At 42.8% G+C, this 15,716-nt stretch overlaps 1 protein-coding gene across 1 annotated transcript in view; it reads right to left on the bottom strand.

The window, feature by feature from the left end:
- TSPAN12 (tetraspanin 12) overlaps positions 1–15,716 on the bottom strand; it is a 233,255-nt gene that overhangs the window by 43,908 nt on the left and 173,631 nt on the right. The gene's annotated exons all lie outside the window — the stretch shown is intronic.

Genomic DNA, 15,716 nt, shown 5'->3' with positions numbered 1-15,716 from the left:
TAACAAAATATACCGTGTGAGTTTGTTATTACAAACATGAGACTATCAAGGCCAGTATTGTAAATTCCACAGGGTGGTGGAATACATTAAAAAAAAAGATTGAGTTTGCACAGTGCACATAACAAAGTACACAGGTAGTTGTCACCATTATTTGGGTATTAGCTATAGTGTACAAAGAGCAATATGTCATCAACAGTACTTGGCTTCAGATATAGAAAGAAGAATAGTAAAAGAATGGAAAGGCAGAAAGTAATAACCTCTCAAGAAAGGAAGAGGGGAAAGTAGAGAAAAAAAAAGGACAAAAGAAGAAGAAATAGCCCTCGAAATCAACACACGGAGCCCAAAATGTCCCATGTCCACACACTCGTAGGAGTGACCCAAACCCAGCTGAAGAGGTGTTGGGGAAGATACTTCCACAATATGCCACAAATCCCTAATCTTATTATATTAGTCCAGAGAATCGTTGAGAGATGGTCAAATACTCTATTCTTTTGACATCCCATATTCTTGTGTGCAATTCCACCAGAGAGGGCGAATCCACACCTTTCCTTTTAGGAGCAGCTAGGCATACAGCAGCATCAAGTATATGTGCCAAAAGTCTTTTGAATGATTTAGAAAAATTAGGGGGGGCAACTTGGGGGGGGGGGGAATTTGTATCCCTTTCTTTTATTGTTGAGATGCTCTATTTTTCTTACACACAATTGCCTAGTTGTTCTGCCTACGTATTGTAAGCCACATGGGCAGGTCATGAGGTAAGTGACATGTGTACTTTGACATGTGATCAGCTTATTGATCTTATTATGTATGTTGGTGACTGAGGACCTAAATGCAGAACTCTTTCTTGATCTTTCTCTAATTGTCCTACACATTTTACACCTCCCATGTGTGTACAACCCTTTGTGGTCCAAAAATGTTCCCAATCTTTTTGGGGAACACCAACCTATCCCTTAAATTGGGCAGTCTTCTATATACAAAGCCCGGAACTCTTTGGTAGAAACTTGGCCAGGGCGTTATCTTGAAGAATAGGCCAATTTTTAGATATTATTTTTTTAAATTCCCTATATAGTCTGTGGTAATCAGAGACCAGCACCATGCCATATTCATTATCTTTTTTGGTTTATCTTTCAAAAGCTCTTCCCTATCCATTACTTCCACCTGTTTTTCTACTTCTTCTTCTTCTTGTGTTTTATATTCCTTTGTATTGTTACAATTTCTATGGATCCACATCAGTTGGCCCTTGGGTATTCCCCCTAGCCATCTAGGCTCATTGCAGCTGTGTGTGTGTACGGTCCGTTTCCTTAAAAAAAGTACGGTATGTGTGTGGAGTTGCCCTGCCTGTTTGTAGACCACTAGATCTAGAAAGTTGACCTGCTCAGAGCTCCATTCTCCTGAAAGGAGATATATTTATTTTGGTTTATCTCTGTTATCGTCAGTGTACCTTTTGTACAATGCTCTGTCTTGTCTACTTTTCCCATATATTTCTTCTTGTTCCCATTTGCTTAAGAATATATTTCCAACACTGGGTGAATACTTGGCACCCATGGCTACACTTGCAGATAGTAGGTTTTGTTATGCCAGAAGTAGTTACTCTTCATGGCTAATTCTAAAGCTTCAATTATGAATTGTTGTTGTGGGTCTTTTAATTCTGATGATCCTTTTAGGGCCCAAGGTCTCCAAGGCATTATCTTATCTTATGTTAGTATATAAGAAATCTACATCAATTGTTGCTGCAATTTCTCCAAAATATTAATTAGTTGTTTACTATCTCTTAGATGAGACAGAAATAGCTCAGCTATTGGCTGCAAGTAATGATCTATATATGCTCCCATTCTGGAGAAGGAGTCCACTCCACTTATTATGGGTCTCCCCGGGGGATCTTGTTGGTTTTTGTGGACTTTAGGCACCTGGTACCAGGTACCTATATTCCCCCTTATGCAGAATGTCCTGCCTGTGTGCTTGTTTGGTTAATTTTTTGAGTTATGATCTATATTTAGTAATGTGATTGGATTTTAGTTTTTCATACGTGGTTGAATCTTCTACCAGTCTATAGAGTTCTTTGTAATACTTTTCTTTGCTAAGTATCACAAGACCTCCTCCTTTTTATACGCTGGACGGATTACCACATCTATTCTTTCTTCCAAAGCTTTTATATCTGACCATATTGTGTTAGTTGATTTGTTTCTGAGGGGTTTCAGCCCTTTCAAATCTTTCTCCACCATGGACTTAAAAACCTGTATATATTGGTGGTTTGAACTGAGGCCGACTTTTCACCTGACTCAACAATGACGGCGCTTGAAAGTTGCCGTTATGGCTTGCCCCCCCCCCCCCCCAAAGCACCAGCAAAGTACAAAACTATGTTTAGTACATCGGGGTAGGGGGGCAATTGATATACAAGCTCATCTTGAATCTGTGTAATACATTTTTTTTTTTTGAAAAACAAAACTCATATTTCATTTGAATTTCTGTTTGTGTTTCTTATCTGTCTCCTAGGTTCTCAGATGGCCTTTTATTTTTGGCCATTTTCTTCAACAGTACAAACTTAACTTATTTGATACATGAGGTGACAATCTCTTCTTCAGCTATTATGTTGTGCTGTGGGTCAGCTACACACACACAATGTTATTGTTGGTAATGTATGTAATGCATGAATGATAAAAATAATCATCTTTTTCAACTCCATGAATTAATTGCTCTGAGTCCCTAATTTTGGCAAATTTTACAGCACAGTGGGGGCTATTTACTAAAGGCAAATCCACTTTTCACTACAAGTGCACTTGCAGTACACTTGAAAGTGCACTTGTAGTGCAAAGTGGATTTGCCTTTAGTAAATAACCCCCATTGTCACTGTAACTACACCAACTTAAAAAAACAAACTGGTATTGAGCATTGAAAGAAGCCACACATTGTTGAGTATAAAACATTTTACTCCAAGCAAATTCACATGTGTGTTATAAATGGTTTTGGAACAAACCAACATCTTGGTGTACATGTTTGACATAAATTTGCCTTTTTTTGGGCTAAACAGGCTTGTTTAAAAACATAACATACATATATCCCCAACTCAGAAACTTACAAAGTTCAACTTTGCTAAAGTGAAGGCCATGAGACATTAGTACCGTATATACTCGAGTATAGGCCGACCCGAATATAAGCCGAGGCCCCCAATTTACCCCCAAAAAAACTGGCAAACTTATTGACTCGTGTATAAGCCGAGGGTGAGACATGCCTGTCCATCCCTGTGTGTGTGTCCGTCCATCCCTGTGTGTCCGTCCATCCCTGTGTGTCCGTCCATCCCTGTGTGTCCGTCCATCCATCCCTGTGTGTGTGTGTGTCCATCCATCCATCCATCCCTGTGTGTGTGTGTCTCCATCCATCCATCCATCCATCCCTGTGTGTGTGTGTCTCCATCCATCCATCCCTGTGTGTGTGTGTCTCCATCCATCCATCCATCCCTGTGTGTGTGTATCCATCCATCCCTGTGTGTGTGTGTGTCTCCATCCATCCATCCGTGTGTGTGTGTGTGTGTGTGTGTGTGTGTGTGTGTGTGTGTGTGTGTGTGTGTGTGTGTCCAGCCTACCTGTGTCCCGAGCCTTTGTCCCGAGCCTCCGTCCCGTGCCTTGCCTCCTTGCCTCCGTCCCATGCCGTGCCTTGCCTCCGTCCCGTGTCGTGCCTTGCCTTGCCTCCGTCCCGTCCCGTCCCGTGCCTTGCCTTGCCTCCGTCCCGTGCCCTCTTCGTCGGCGCCTCGGCGGCCATTGTAAAATTCAAAAGCCGCGCCTCCGCCTTCGCCTGTGATAGGCGGAACACTGAATTTCCCAGCAGCCTGTGTTCCGCCTATCACGGACATCGTATCATCCTCGTCCGTAGTACGAGGATGATACGATGTCCGTGATAGGCGGAACACAGGCTGCTGGGAAATTCAGTGTTCCGCCTATCACAGGCGAAGGCGGAGCCGGAGGCGCGGCTTTTGAATTATAGAATGGCCGCTGTCTGTCTGCTCGACACGCTGATCGAGCGGGCAGACAGCGATGACTCGAGTATAAGCCGAGGGGGGCACTTTCAGCCTCAAAAAAGAGGCTGAAAATCTCGGCTTATACTCGAGTATATACGGTATATCAAAACTGTGTTGATTTTGCCTTCATCAGATGGGGTGATCTCACCCATCTAAAAGCCAAGTTTTGAAGATGCACACAAATTGGGAATCAAAATTTGGATTTGCCTCATGATCCCATGCCTAAAATGTGTGTATTTTCCCTACATCTATTTTGCTAAAGCCACAAAACATGTCAACATGTGCTATGTCAATGCAACCCCTTCCTCCTAATTAAAGGAAGGGGTTGCACATAAGCGCAACAGATGATAATATGCCGGCGCACGCGATAATAATCTCCCATTGATAATAGCGCACACCGTATCATTAACAGTCCATTCACACAGGGGCAACGCAACTTCCAGCGCGACTTTGGGAGGCAACTTGGACACAACTTGAGTGTGAATCACAGCGGGACTTGAGGCGACTTACAAAATGACTTTAAGTCGCCCCCAGGCCAGGCGACTTTAATTTTAAAAAAACGGCATGGGTTCCCCTCCAAGAGCATACCAGGCCCTTCGGGTCTGGTATGGATATTAAGGGGAACCCCGTGGCAAAAAAAAAAATGGCATGGGGTCCCCCTCAAAATCCATACCAGACCCTTATCCAAGCATGCGACCTGGCAGGCCGCAGGAAAAGAGGGGGGACGAGAGAGCGCCCCCCCCCTGAACCGTACCAGGCCACATGCCCTCAACATTGGGGGGGTGATTTGGGGTCCCCCCAAAGCACCTTGTCCCCATGTTGATGAGGACAAGGGCCTTATCCCCACAACCCTGGCCGGTGGTTGTGGGGGTCTGCTATAGACCTGGCGTGCGCCAGGTCTATAGCGGCCCACCGATCACTGCCTCCCGTGCGCCAGCATGTTATTAGTGAATGGGGAATTGCGCTGTGTTACAGGTGCAAATACACTGTGAATACGAAAATGGCTGTTGCACAGCGGCGTGCGCCGCAACTCATGGCGCAAACCTTTTGTAAATCAGCTTCACTATGTGTATCTTCAAAATTTGGCTTTGCAATTTATTTAAAACTGTAAAAATACGTACAACAATAACGACAACTTAATCATTTTTTTTGGTTTAGAGCTTGCCTAAAATATCAGTGATGTTGCTCAGTCTTATTTGAACATCGTGGATATTTTGCTTCATCTTTTCCAAATCAGGATTGCACTCCATGACCTCACTGATGAGTACTTGTGCACTTGTACTGCTGAAGTGAGTTTCTTCTTCCACAACATCCATATCACCTAAAAATTTAAAAAAACACACCATGTATTATAAATATACAGGCATCCATCTATTACCTGAAGCTGTGGTCTCCGACAGTGACCTGTTGTCGACACCATTTCAAACCACTTCACCCAACGCTTTCTGAACCTCTGCATTCACATCCTCATTTTGTGTGGTGAGTTCCCTTTGTCTTTAGGTGTGGGGTTACTGGTGTATCAGATATCCCGATTCTTTTCTCCCCTATGTGAATACAAAAAAGGTATACTAAGCAGACAGATATTTTAGGCCAGAAATAGTAATATGAAACATTGCTTGGAAGTGTCGTCCAATTGTCTGTTTTGGCAGAGTTCCAAGCTGAAGACATGATTTTTTCACTTTCAAAAGCAGGAATACTTACATTTGTGCAAGTTTCACACATGGAGAGTCCCCTAGTATCCACTGGAGCACCTGCGTAGGACACCATAACAAGGTTGTTATGCTGTCCCACACTAGTGTTCCTGCGTCCAGATGTGTAAACAGCTGCTGAGTGTCCTCTCCTTACACTAAATCAAGTTGTCATTTCATTATAGTTTCAAACACATCTAGACAACAATGCAATAAACTTGTTTTAATCCAAATAGGCATGAACAAATGTAGTTAACCTGCATCTGCCAAAAATGTAGTATTCGTGGTCGAAACGAACGATGTTTAATACGAATGATTCCTGTGCCCAACAAAGCTCAAACTTGGCATTTTAAACTGTACAATAGTAAATAAAAGCACATGCACCAGCATGAAAGTAATAATAATAGGAACACATTCTTTGGAAAAAAATAAATAAATAATAGGAACACATGACAAATACTTACATTTTTGCTACACTTTCCTGATCCTTCTATACTGTTTTTTTACAATTTCAGGTCTGACCAGTGCTTCCTCAAATGCTTCTTGGATTGCCGTACCCCAAAAGTCCTGTGCAGACTTCTCACAACTTTAGTCATGATCTTGGCCTTTCTCACATTTGGGTTTCTGTACGGTCCATGCTTCCCATCACAGTCTGCCCTCTTCAAGATGTCTACCATCTCCACCATCTCTTCAAAGGACATTTGAGGCATTATATCTCCTCCTAGATCTGGAACTGTCTTGCTCCGGGCTTTCCTCGTCGTTGCTGATAACAGCACCTTTTGTGTCTCCGCCATGTGCTCTCCCACTGCCCCAAAAGAGAAGAGGCGGGGAATACACTAGGGGAATACACTAGAAATAAGGACAGGAGCGGCGTTTCACGCATGCACAGTGTATATAAAGCATAACATGCAGACAACGTACATACAATCTGTAAGTGTAGGACGGAGGATCGTTAGCGCCAATCATTCAAACGAGGGTACAATTGTAACTTGTGGCATCAGTGGTTAGTGAGCTATACTGCTTATAGATGTAGGCCCGTATTGGGACAAGATTAGGAGAGCTTAGCCTGACATTAGGGTTTGTCTTGCAGATAAAATGGTTGACAAATTCACAGCCCCTGATTTCCTGCCCAACTTTATAGACAAAGATAGGGAGCTGCCATGTCTCTGGCAAGCCCAATGCAGGGACAAGCAAAAGAGGAAGGCAGCGCTGAATAAACTGTTGGAATTGGTGAAGCCTGTGTATCCCACGGCAGACATCAACTATTTGAAGGTCAAATACTACATCAGCCTGAGTTTTTTGTCCGACCAGACGGAACCCAGGCCATCGCTATCAACACTTCCTTCCATGTCAGCTGAGGCTCTTAAGGTCCAACCTGGGCCTTCCACCCAGGAAGAAGATGTGGAAGAGCCCAGCTTGACCCGGGTATAGCATTGTTGAAGATATTTCTTGTCAAAAATTGAATGATGTTAACTAGATATTATTGAACACAAATTTCTGATTTAACAAAGTGGTTTACATATCAATAGACAGTAGTAGCCAAAAATGATGGGGACAAGAATGAAAAATGCTGGGGCCAGAATGATAGTCTTTTCTATTTGTTAATATTCAATTTGCAACAGTCATGAGCTCAAAATTGTACGTGATTGATGACCAAAAATCTAAAACTATGTACCATTTTCATACGCAGGAAAGTCTACGCCAGGAGGAGGCCGTGGCAAGCAGCCTGACCGAATCCCAGGTTCCTCCCCTCCGTCGCCTAACCAAAAGGACCAGGAAGGCAAGGAACCTGGAGGAGTCTGCAGGTCCTTTCCTAAAACAAACTACTGTGGCAATTACCACGACCCCTGGTGGCCATGAGGCATTTGGATGCATCATTGCCAGTAAATTAGAACACATGGAGGAGGCACAACGCACTATATAGTTACATAGTTAGTCAGGTTGAAAAAAGACACAAGTCCATTCAGTTCAACCATAAAAAAAAAATAAAGAAAATAAAAAATATCGTACAATCCAATATAACCAATTCTATACCCACAGTTGAACCAGAGGAAGGCAAAAAAAAACAGCAGAGCATGCTCCAATTTGCTACAGCAGGGGAAAAAATTCCTTCCTGATCCACCGAGGCAATCAAATTTTCCCTGGATCAACTTTACCTATGATTGTTAGTACCCCATTATATTATGTACATTTAGGAAAGCATCCAGGCCTTTATTAACCCCTTGCCCCTGAGCATACACAGATGTGCGTACTCGGTTTCCGGGGGTTATACCGGGATGATGCCCGCACCTGCAGGCATCATCCCAGTACTGATTTTTAGAGTGGGTGATTGGCTTTCCAGCCATAACAACCGATGTGTCTAAAAGCCACTCGGCTGTTATGCCGGAGGAGTGAGAGGGAACGCCCCCCTCCCTCCCGCCGCTCTTACCGGGGCTCCCGTTCAATCGGGAGCACCGATCGCACATCCGATGCCTCTGGCGGCTAGGGAGGGACTGGAATGAAGCCGTAAGCGGCTTCATTCCAGTCTCCTAATTGTAAACATGGAAGCAACGTCATGACCTCACTTCCACTTTACTCGGCTGTCAATGGCGCTGGATTTAAAAATATATACAGTATTCAGAATCACCGAAAATGGCGATCTGAATACTTTGAAGTATAAAGGAGGGATCGGGGGTCTTTTAGACGCCCGAACCCTCCATAAAAAGTACCTGTCAACACCTATTACTGTCACAAGGGATGTTTACATCCCTTGTGACAGCAATAAAAGTGATCACATTTTTATTTTTTTTAAAAAAATTTATTAATTTTAAAATAAATAAGAAAAGGAAACGCATACAGAAGTCGCGCCCGCATATGTAAACGGTGTTCAAATCACACATGTGAGGTATCGCCACGATCGTGAGAGCGAGAGCAATAATTCTAGCAATAGACCACCTCTGTAACTCTAACCTGGTAACCGGAAACAATTTTTAAAGCATCGCCTATTGAGATTTTTAGGTACCGTAGTTTGTCGTCATTCCACGAGTGCGTGCAATTATAAAGTGTGACATGTTTGGTATCTATTTAATTGGCGTAACATTATCTTTCACATTATGCAAAAAAATTGGGCAAATTTTACTGTTTCGTTTTTTTAAAATTCATGAAAGTGTCCCTTTTCTAAAAAAGTTGCGTCTATAACACCGCTGCGCAAATACCGTGTGACATAATATTTGCAGCAATCGCCATTTTATTCTCTAGAGTCTCTGCTAAAAATATATATATAATGTTTGGGGGTTCCAAGTAATTTTCTAGCAAAAAATATGGATTTTAACTTGTAAACATCAAATGTCAATAGGCGTAGTCGTAAAAGGGTTAAATAAAACTACCGAGCTTGCCAGAACCACCTCTGGAGGGAGTCTATTCCACATTTTCACAGCTCTTACTGTGAAGAAACCTTTCCGTATTTGCAGATGAAATCTAATTTCTTCTAGACATAAAGAGTGCCCCCGTGTCTTCTGTGTTGACCGTAAAGTGAATAACTCAACATCAAGTTCACTATATTGACCCCTTATATATTTGAACATGTTGATCATATCCCCCCCCCCGTATTCTCCTCTTCTCAAGAGTGAATAGATTCAGTTCCTCTAATCTCATAGCTGAGCTCCTCCCTGCCTCTTATCAGTTTGGTTGCCGTTCTCTGCACTTTCTCCAGTTCCTCGATATCCTTTTTGAGAACTGGTGCCCAAAACTGAACTGCATATTCCAGATTAGGTCTTACTAATGATTTGAACAGGGGCAAAATTATATCTCTCTCTGGAGTCCATATCTCTCTTAATATAAGAAAGGACTTTGCTCGCTTTGGAAACCACAGCTTGGCATTGCATGGTATTATTGATCCTTGTCCACCATTCCCCCAGTTGTACTCCCCCTAGCATGTATGATGCATGCATATTCTTAGCCCCCAAGTGCATAACTTTACATTTATCAACATTAAACCTCATCTGCCATATAGTCGCCCAATTAGTGCATTGAGTTTGGCTTGTAAATTGGAGACATCCTGTAAGGACGTTATTCCACTATATAGCTTGGTGTCATCTGCAAAGACAGAAATGTTACTTTTGATCCCAGACCCAATATCATTTATATGTTACATTTTATATCAACACATATGCAAAGAGATTATTCTGAAGGCCCTAAACTAGGGGACGAGGGGCGAACTCACACCTCAAACACACCTCTTTGAGTTGGACCATGCTCTTCCACCACCTCCAATAACACCACCAACACCACAGCCACACCACCCACTACAGCAGCATGGAAGGAAGTGTGGAAGGAAGTGTTGAGAGTGATGGCCTGGGTTTGGTGTGGTCTGGCAAAAAAATGCAGGCTGTTGTAAGACCACAGCCTCGGGACATATATGTCATCTGCTGCTGCTCCCGATCTCTCGGAGTCTTGGACCGTATTGTGCTCCCTATTAAATGGACCCCTCAGGTTACCAATTTTGACAGTCAAATAATTCATGTCTGTCCTGGGGTACAAAGGCTTCACCAATTCCAACTGTTTCTCTAGTGTTGCCTTACTCTTTATGCTCGTACTTAATCCTAAGCATGCGTGACCTTTCTTGCAATGGACTTGTGTACACACATTTGGAAAGTCTGACAACAAAATTTGAGAACCTGCTAGCCAACATTTGTTGGTGTAAAGTCCGACAACAAATGTCCGATGTAGCATACACATGGTCGGACTCTCAGCCAACAAGCTCACATACATTTCCTGTCAAAAAATCAGATCATGTGTACGCGGCATTGGTGTGATTGCCACAGCGACACATTTCAAGGGTGGCTTCCCCTTTCTCTTCTTATGGAAGACTAGCAACTTAATCATAAATTATCTTATAATCAAAAATAATCATCCTAAATACTGTGTCCAAAAAAGTTAGCAGGCTTATAGTATCTATCTTCCACAAACTCATGGAATTATGATGTCTTACTTTTTTTTTTTAAACTTTAAATGTAATGCTTTGTAGCAATCTAAAAATTTATGATATGAATCTATGAATTTAGACCAGGGACAAGGGATCTGCAAACTACGGCCCTCCAGCTGTTGCGGATCTACACGTCCCATGAAGCATTGTAAAACTCTGATATTCACAGACTTGACTAGGCATGATCGGAACTGTAGTTCCTGAACAACTGGAGGGCCATAGTTTAAAGACCCTTGATTTAGACCATTCATTTTTATAGTAAACAGTATGACCTCTATTGGTCTAAATGACAAACTATTCAATGAGTTTGTGGAATAAAGTCCTCCTTCTTTCTTAAATTGTGTTCCATTGAAAGAAGCTGTATTGCAGCTTCTATGAATGGAGCAGCCAGGCAGAAAGGCTGGGCATAGTGGGGCCCACTTGATGAGAACCTATGAGCCTATTAGTTGTAATAACCCCTGCTACACTATAAGATTACAAAAGCAAGGGTGGGGGATCAGGACAGAAAACTTTAACTAACAGAAGAAGAAACAACACAGGGGACACATCCTGCTGACTGTAAGTTACAATGGATATAAAAAGTCGACACGCTCCTGTTAAAATGTCATGTTTCTGGGATGTAAAAAAATTAGACAAAGATAAATAATTTCAGAACTTTTCCACCTTTAATGTGACCTATAAAACTATACAACTCAATTGCAAAAAAAAAAAATGAAATCTTTTTGGGGGTGGGGGGGGGGGGGGAGTAAAAAAAAATTAAATAATAATAATAATGTGGCTGCATAAGTGTGCATGTCCTCTTATAACTGGGTATGTAGCTGTCTTCCAAATTACGCAATCACATTCAAACTCCTGTTAAATATGAGTCAGTACACACCTGTCCTCATTTAAAGTGTATCTGATTAACCCCAAATAAAGTTCAGCTGTTCTGTAGGTTCAGTAGGTCTTTCCTGACATTTTCTTAGTCGCGTCCTACAGCAAAAGCCATGGTCCGCAGAGAGTTTCCAAAGAATCAGAGGGATCTCATTGTTAAAATGTATCAGTCAAGAGAAGAGTACAAAATTATTTCCAAGGCCTTACATATACCATGGAACACAGTGAAGACAGTCATCATCAAGTGGAGAAAATATGGCACAACAGTGACATTACGAAGAACTGGATGTCCCTCCCAAATTGAAAAGACGAGAAGAAAATTGGTCAGGGAGACTGACAAGAGGCCTACAGCAACATTAAAGGAGCTGCAGGAAAAACTGGCAAGTACTGGCTGTGTGGTACATGTGACAACAATCTCCTGTATTCTTCATTTGTCTGAGCTATGGGGTAGAGTGTCCAGACAGAAGCCTTTTCCTACGAAGAAAAACATCCAAGCCTCACTACATTTTGTAAAAACACATCTGAAGTCTCTCAAAAGCATGTGGGAAAATGTGTTATGGTCTGATCAGTGGCGGAACTACTGCCATAGTGACCCATACAGGCACTATGGGGCCCGCAGCCGAGTGGGGAATGCAGGCGGTGGGTGAGTCAGTATGCAGTGCAGGCGGTGGGTGAGTCAGCGTGCAGTGCGAGCGGCGGGTGAGTGCCGAGCTGCCCGTCCACTCGGCGTCCGCACTGTGCGAGCGGACGCAGCTGAGCGGATCGGCAGGGGGCTCGGTGGGTGGTCAATCAGCAGGTGGCAGAGCAGAGAGATGACATAATCTCTCACAGCCCGGCACCCGCCCTGCATCCTGGCAGTCCCGCCCTCACTCACTGTGCAGGCAGCAGAGAGATTACATCATCTCTCTGCTGCCTGACTCAGACTGGGACACAGGAAGTGACAATCCCCATTCCCCACCATTACCCAGCAGGAAAACGACAATCCACAACTTGTGACAGATGATGTGGCAAGTGGACAATCCACAACGTGTGGCAGGTGACATGGCAAGTGGACAAACCGCAACTTGTGACAAGTGACATGGCAAGTGACAAGCCGCAACTTGTGGCAAGTGACAATCTGCAACTTGTGGCAGGTGATGTGGCAAGTGACAATCCGCAACTTGTGGCATGTGACAATCTGCATCTGGTGGCAGGCAACGGTAGCAAGTGACACACTTGGGGCTCCCACTGATTCTGCATTATGGTGAGTTGAACTATTTCATTTTCTATAACAATGTAATGATAGAAATAATGTGCTTCAAGCATCCTGGCACCATAACAACCATGGTGCCGTGATGATTGAAGCATTAACATCAGCCATTTCCTAAATAAATTGCCCCCAAAAAATCTTATTTTCTGGCAGTGCCCTTCCCGAGACTAGACTCTGGATCCGCCCCTGGGTGAGGATGAGGAATGTAAGTTTACTGTTAAGCCTCCCGGGCCCCGTGAGTGTGGGCCTGTCCCAACACATGCAGCCGCATACAGCAGCCACTGTGCCTTCAAACGCGACCACTGTACCCATAAATTGCCACCACTGTGCCCATCATACGCTGCCATCAAACGCTGCCACTAAGCGCAGCCACTGTGCCATCAAGCACAGCCACTGTGCCCATCAAGCGCTGGGGCCGGACACCTGAATAGGGGGCAGCAGTGGCGACAATAGATTCATGCAATGCATGAATCTATCTTTTGGAGATTGACAGGTGCAGGAGAGAAGGGGCAGTGCTCCTGTGCCCTCTATAGTCGCACGCCACTGAGGTCAGCAATGTGTGTCCTTCCGAGGCTGCATACAGTATACTGCATACTTTGTTGTTTGAAATTAATATAAGCGGTTGCCTGGGTACTGTGCCACATGAGAGTGGTAATCTGTTGTTCAATGCATTAGTTCATTTTTTGGGGGGAGGGGGGGGGGGGGCCATACAACATTTTGCTATGGGGCCCTGTGATTTCTAATTACGCCCCTGGGTCTGATGAACCCAAGGTTTGGCCATAATCCCAACAGATATGCTTGGCACAAAAACAACACTGCACACCACCAAAAGAACACCATATCCACAGTTAAGCATGGTGGTGGCAGCATCATGATTTGGGGCTATTTTTCTTCAGCTGGAACAGGGGCCTTAGTCAAGGTAGAGGGAATTATGAAAAGTTCCAAATACCAGTCAATATTGGTACAAAATCTTCAGACTTCTGCTAGAAAGCTGAACATGAAGAGGAACTTCATCATTCAGCATAAAAAGACCCAAAGCATACATCCAAATCAACAAAGCAATGGCTTCACCAGAAGAAGGTTAGCGTTTTAGACTGGCCCAGCCAGAGTCCAGACCTAAATCCGATTCAAAATCTGTGGGGTGATCTGAAGAGGGCTGTGCACAGAAGATGCCCTTGCAATCTGACAGATTTGGAGTGTTTTTGCAAAGAAAATATTGGCAACCCATGATATGCCATGCTGATAGACTCATACCCAAAAAGACTGAGTGCTGTAATAAAATCCAAAGGTGCTTCAACAAAGTATTAGTTTAAGGGTGTACACACTTATGTAACCATATTATTATTAGTTTTTTATTTTTATTCCCTCCACCGAAAAGATTTTAGTTTGTTGTTCAACTGAGTTGTACAGTTTATAGGTCACATTAAATGTGGAAAAAGTTCTGAAATGATTTATCTTTTACATCACAGAACCCTGACATTTTTACAGGGGTGTGTAGACTTTTTATATCCAGTGTATGTTCCTTGTGCTGATTTTTCCATTTAATAACTGTTTTATTGTGCCAGAGATGTACTTCCTCCTTTATTTTTTTAAGCTACTGTATGTTTATCTCTAATCAGAATGTACTGTAATGATGCTGTGATAGATCTGTGTAAAGTATGCTGTCAATAACAGACTAAGGTTGAATAAAAGGAAAAAAGTTAGCTGCTTTCTTGTAGATATATTGGGGTAAAAGCTGTAATTGGTGAGACTACAGTCTAGTTTAGAGTCTAGAACATTAAACTCATGACACAAATTTTCATAGCAATTTCATAAAGAAAAAAAAAAGATATATATCAAATAAAATGCATTATAATGCATGTTTTTTTAACGATAAGGATTTATAAAAAAGAAGAAACATTAACAGGTACATTATGATTTATTTCAGCGTGTTACACTAAAGCTGACAAATCAATGAAGAAGCAGGAAATGCTTAAATTAACAGGAAATCTGTGAAACAATGGATTTCTTTAACGCCATGACAAGGCCAGCAGAATGATAGACACAGTATAGTTTTTTGTTTCCGGTATTTGGGCATATATTTGCATTTTGACATCTTTCCCTTGTGCACTTCCTTGCCTAAAACAGTGGAGATGTAAACTGTGAAAGTCACTGTCTTTGGGAAGCTCTAGGCAGTACATGAGTGATTTTTGGCAATTTTTCATAGCTTTGCTAAGAATACAGTGCAATACCTAGATAGTGTATAATTCCAAAACACACACATATTCAGTAAGGCAGGGGATGAAGCAAGCTAATGTCCCTGAGAAATGAAAATAACAAGGATTTTTAAGAGAACTGCACATTGCAGCTTTTCCTGGTTTAATGGGATATGATTCCATTACAAACCCATAACTCCCAACTTTCTGATATAAGAAAGAGGTACGCCTTCTAAAACAATGTATTTAAGTAGTGGACACACCCCTGCCATGCCCCCAGATCATTAAAGCTGAACTCTGGCTAAAAATTGTTTTTCCACACAGTGAAGTTGCATTGCAAGGGTTAATTGCTTGTTTTTGTCTAGGGGAATGGAGAACAGAGATATACATACTTAAAGTGGAAGTAAACTCCCCTATAGTTTTCATCCACGGAAGCTGCCATCTTTGCCTCTGTTTAATCTTCAGCTGCCACGGTGCTGCACATGTGATCCGTTATGACACCAGCCATTGGGTGGTTTGACAGTTTGGTTGAGAGCACAGCCAATGTGCATTTAGCATTCCCGGCATGCCGTTTTTAAAACTGTTTAAATCAATGGGTTTACTTCCACTTTAATCCTTCGATCTTCATCGCACGAGGTCCTTGCAGCTCCTGCATCCCTGTGCTAGCGGTCTTGAGTGGTGGACTGTTCCTGACATCAACAAGCCCAAAGCAGGCTCCATAGAACTGCTCTGGACATGA

The sequence above is a fragment of the Lithobates pipiens genome, unplaced genomic scaffold (assembly GCF_037356315.1).
Source record: "Lithobates pipiens isolate NorthernLeopardFrog02 unplaced genomic scaffold, aLitPip1_a1.2 Scaffold_8, whole genome shotgun sequence".
In the NCBI taxonomy this organism is placed as follows: domain Eukaryota; kingdom Metazoa; phylum Chordata; class Amphibia; order Anura; family Ranidae; genus Lithobates; species Lithobates pipiens.
Note: the sequence above shows the minus strand (reverse complement) of the source record. Positions and strands in the feature narration are given on the sequence as shown.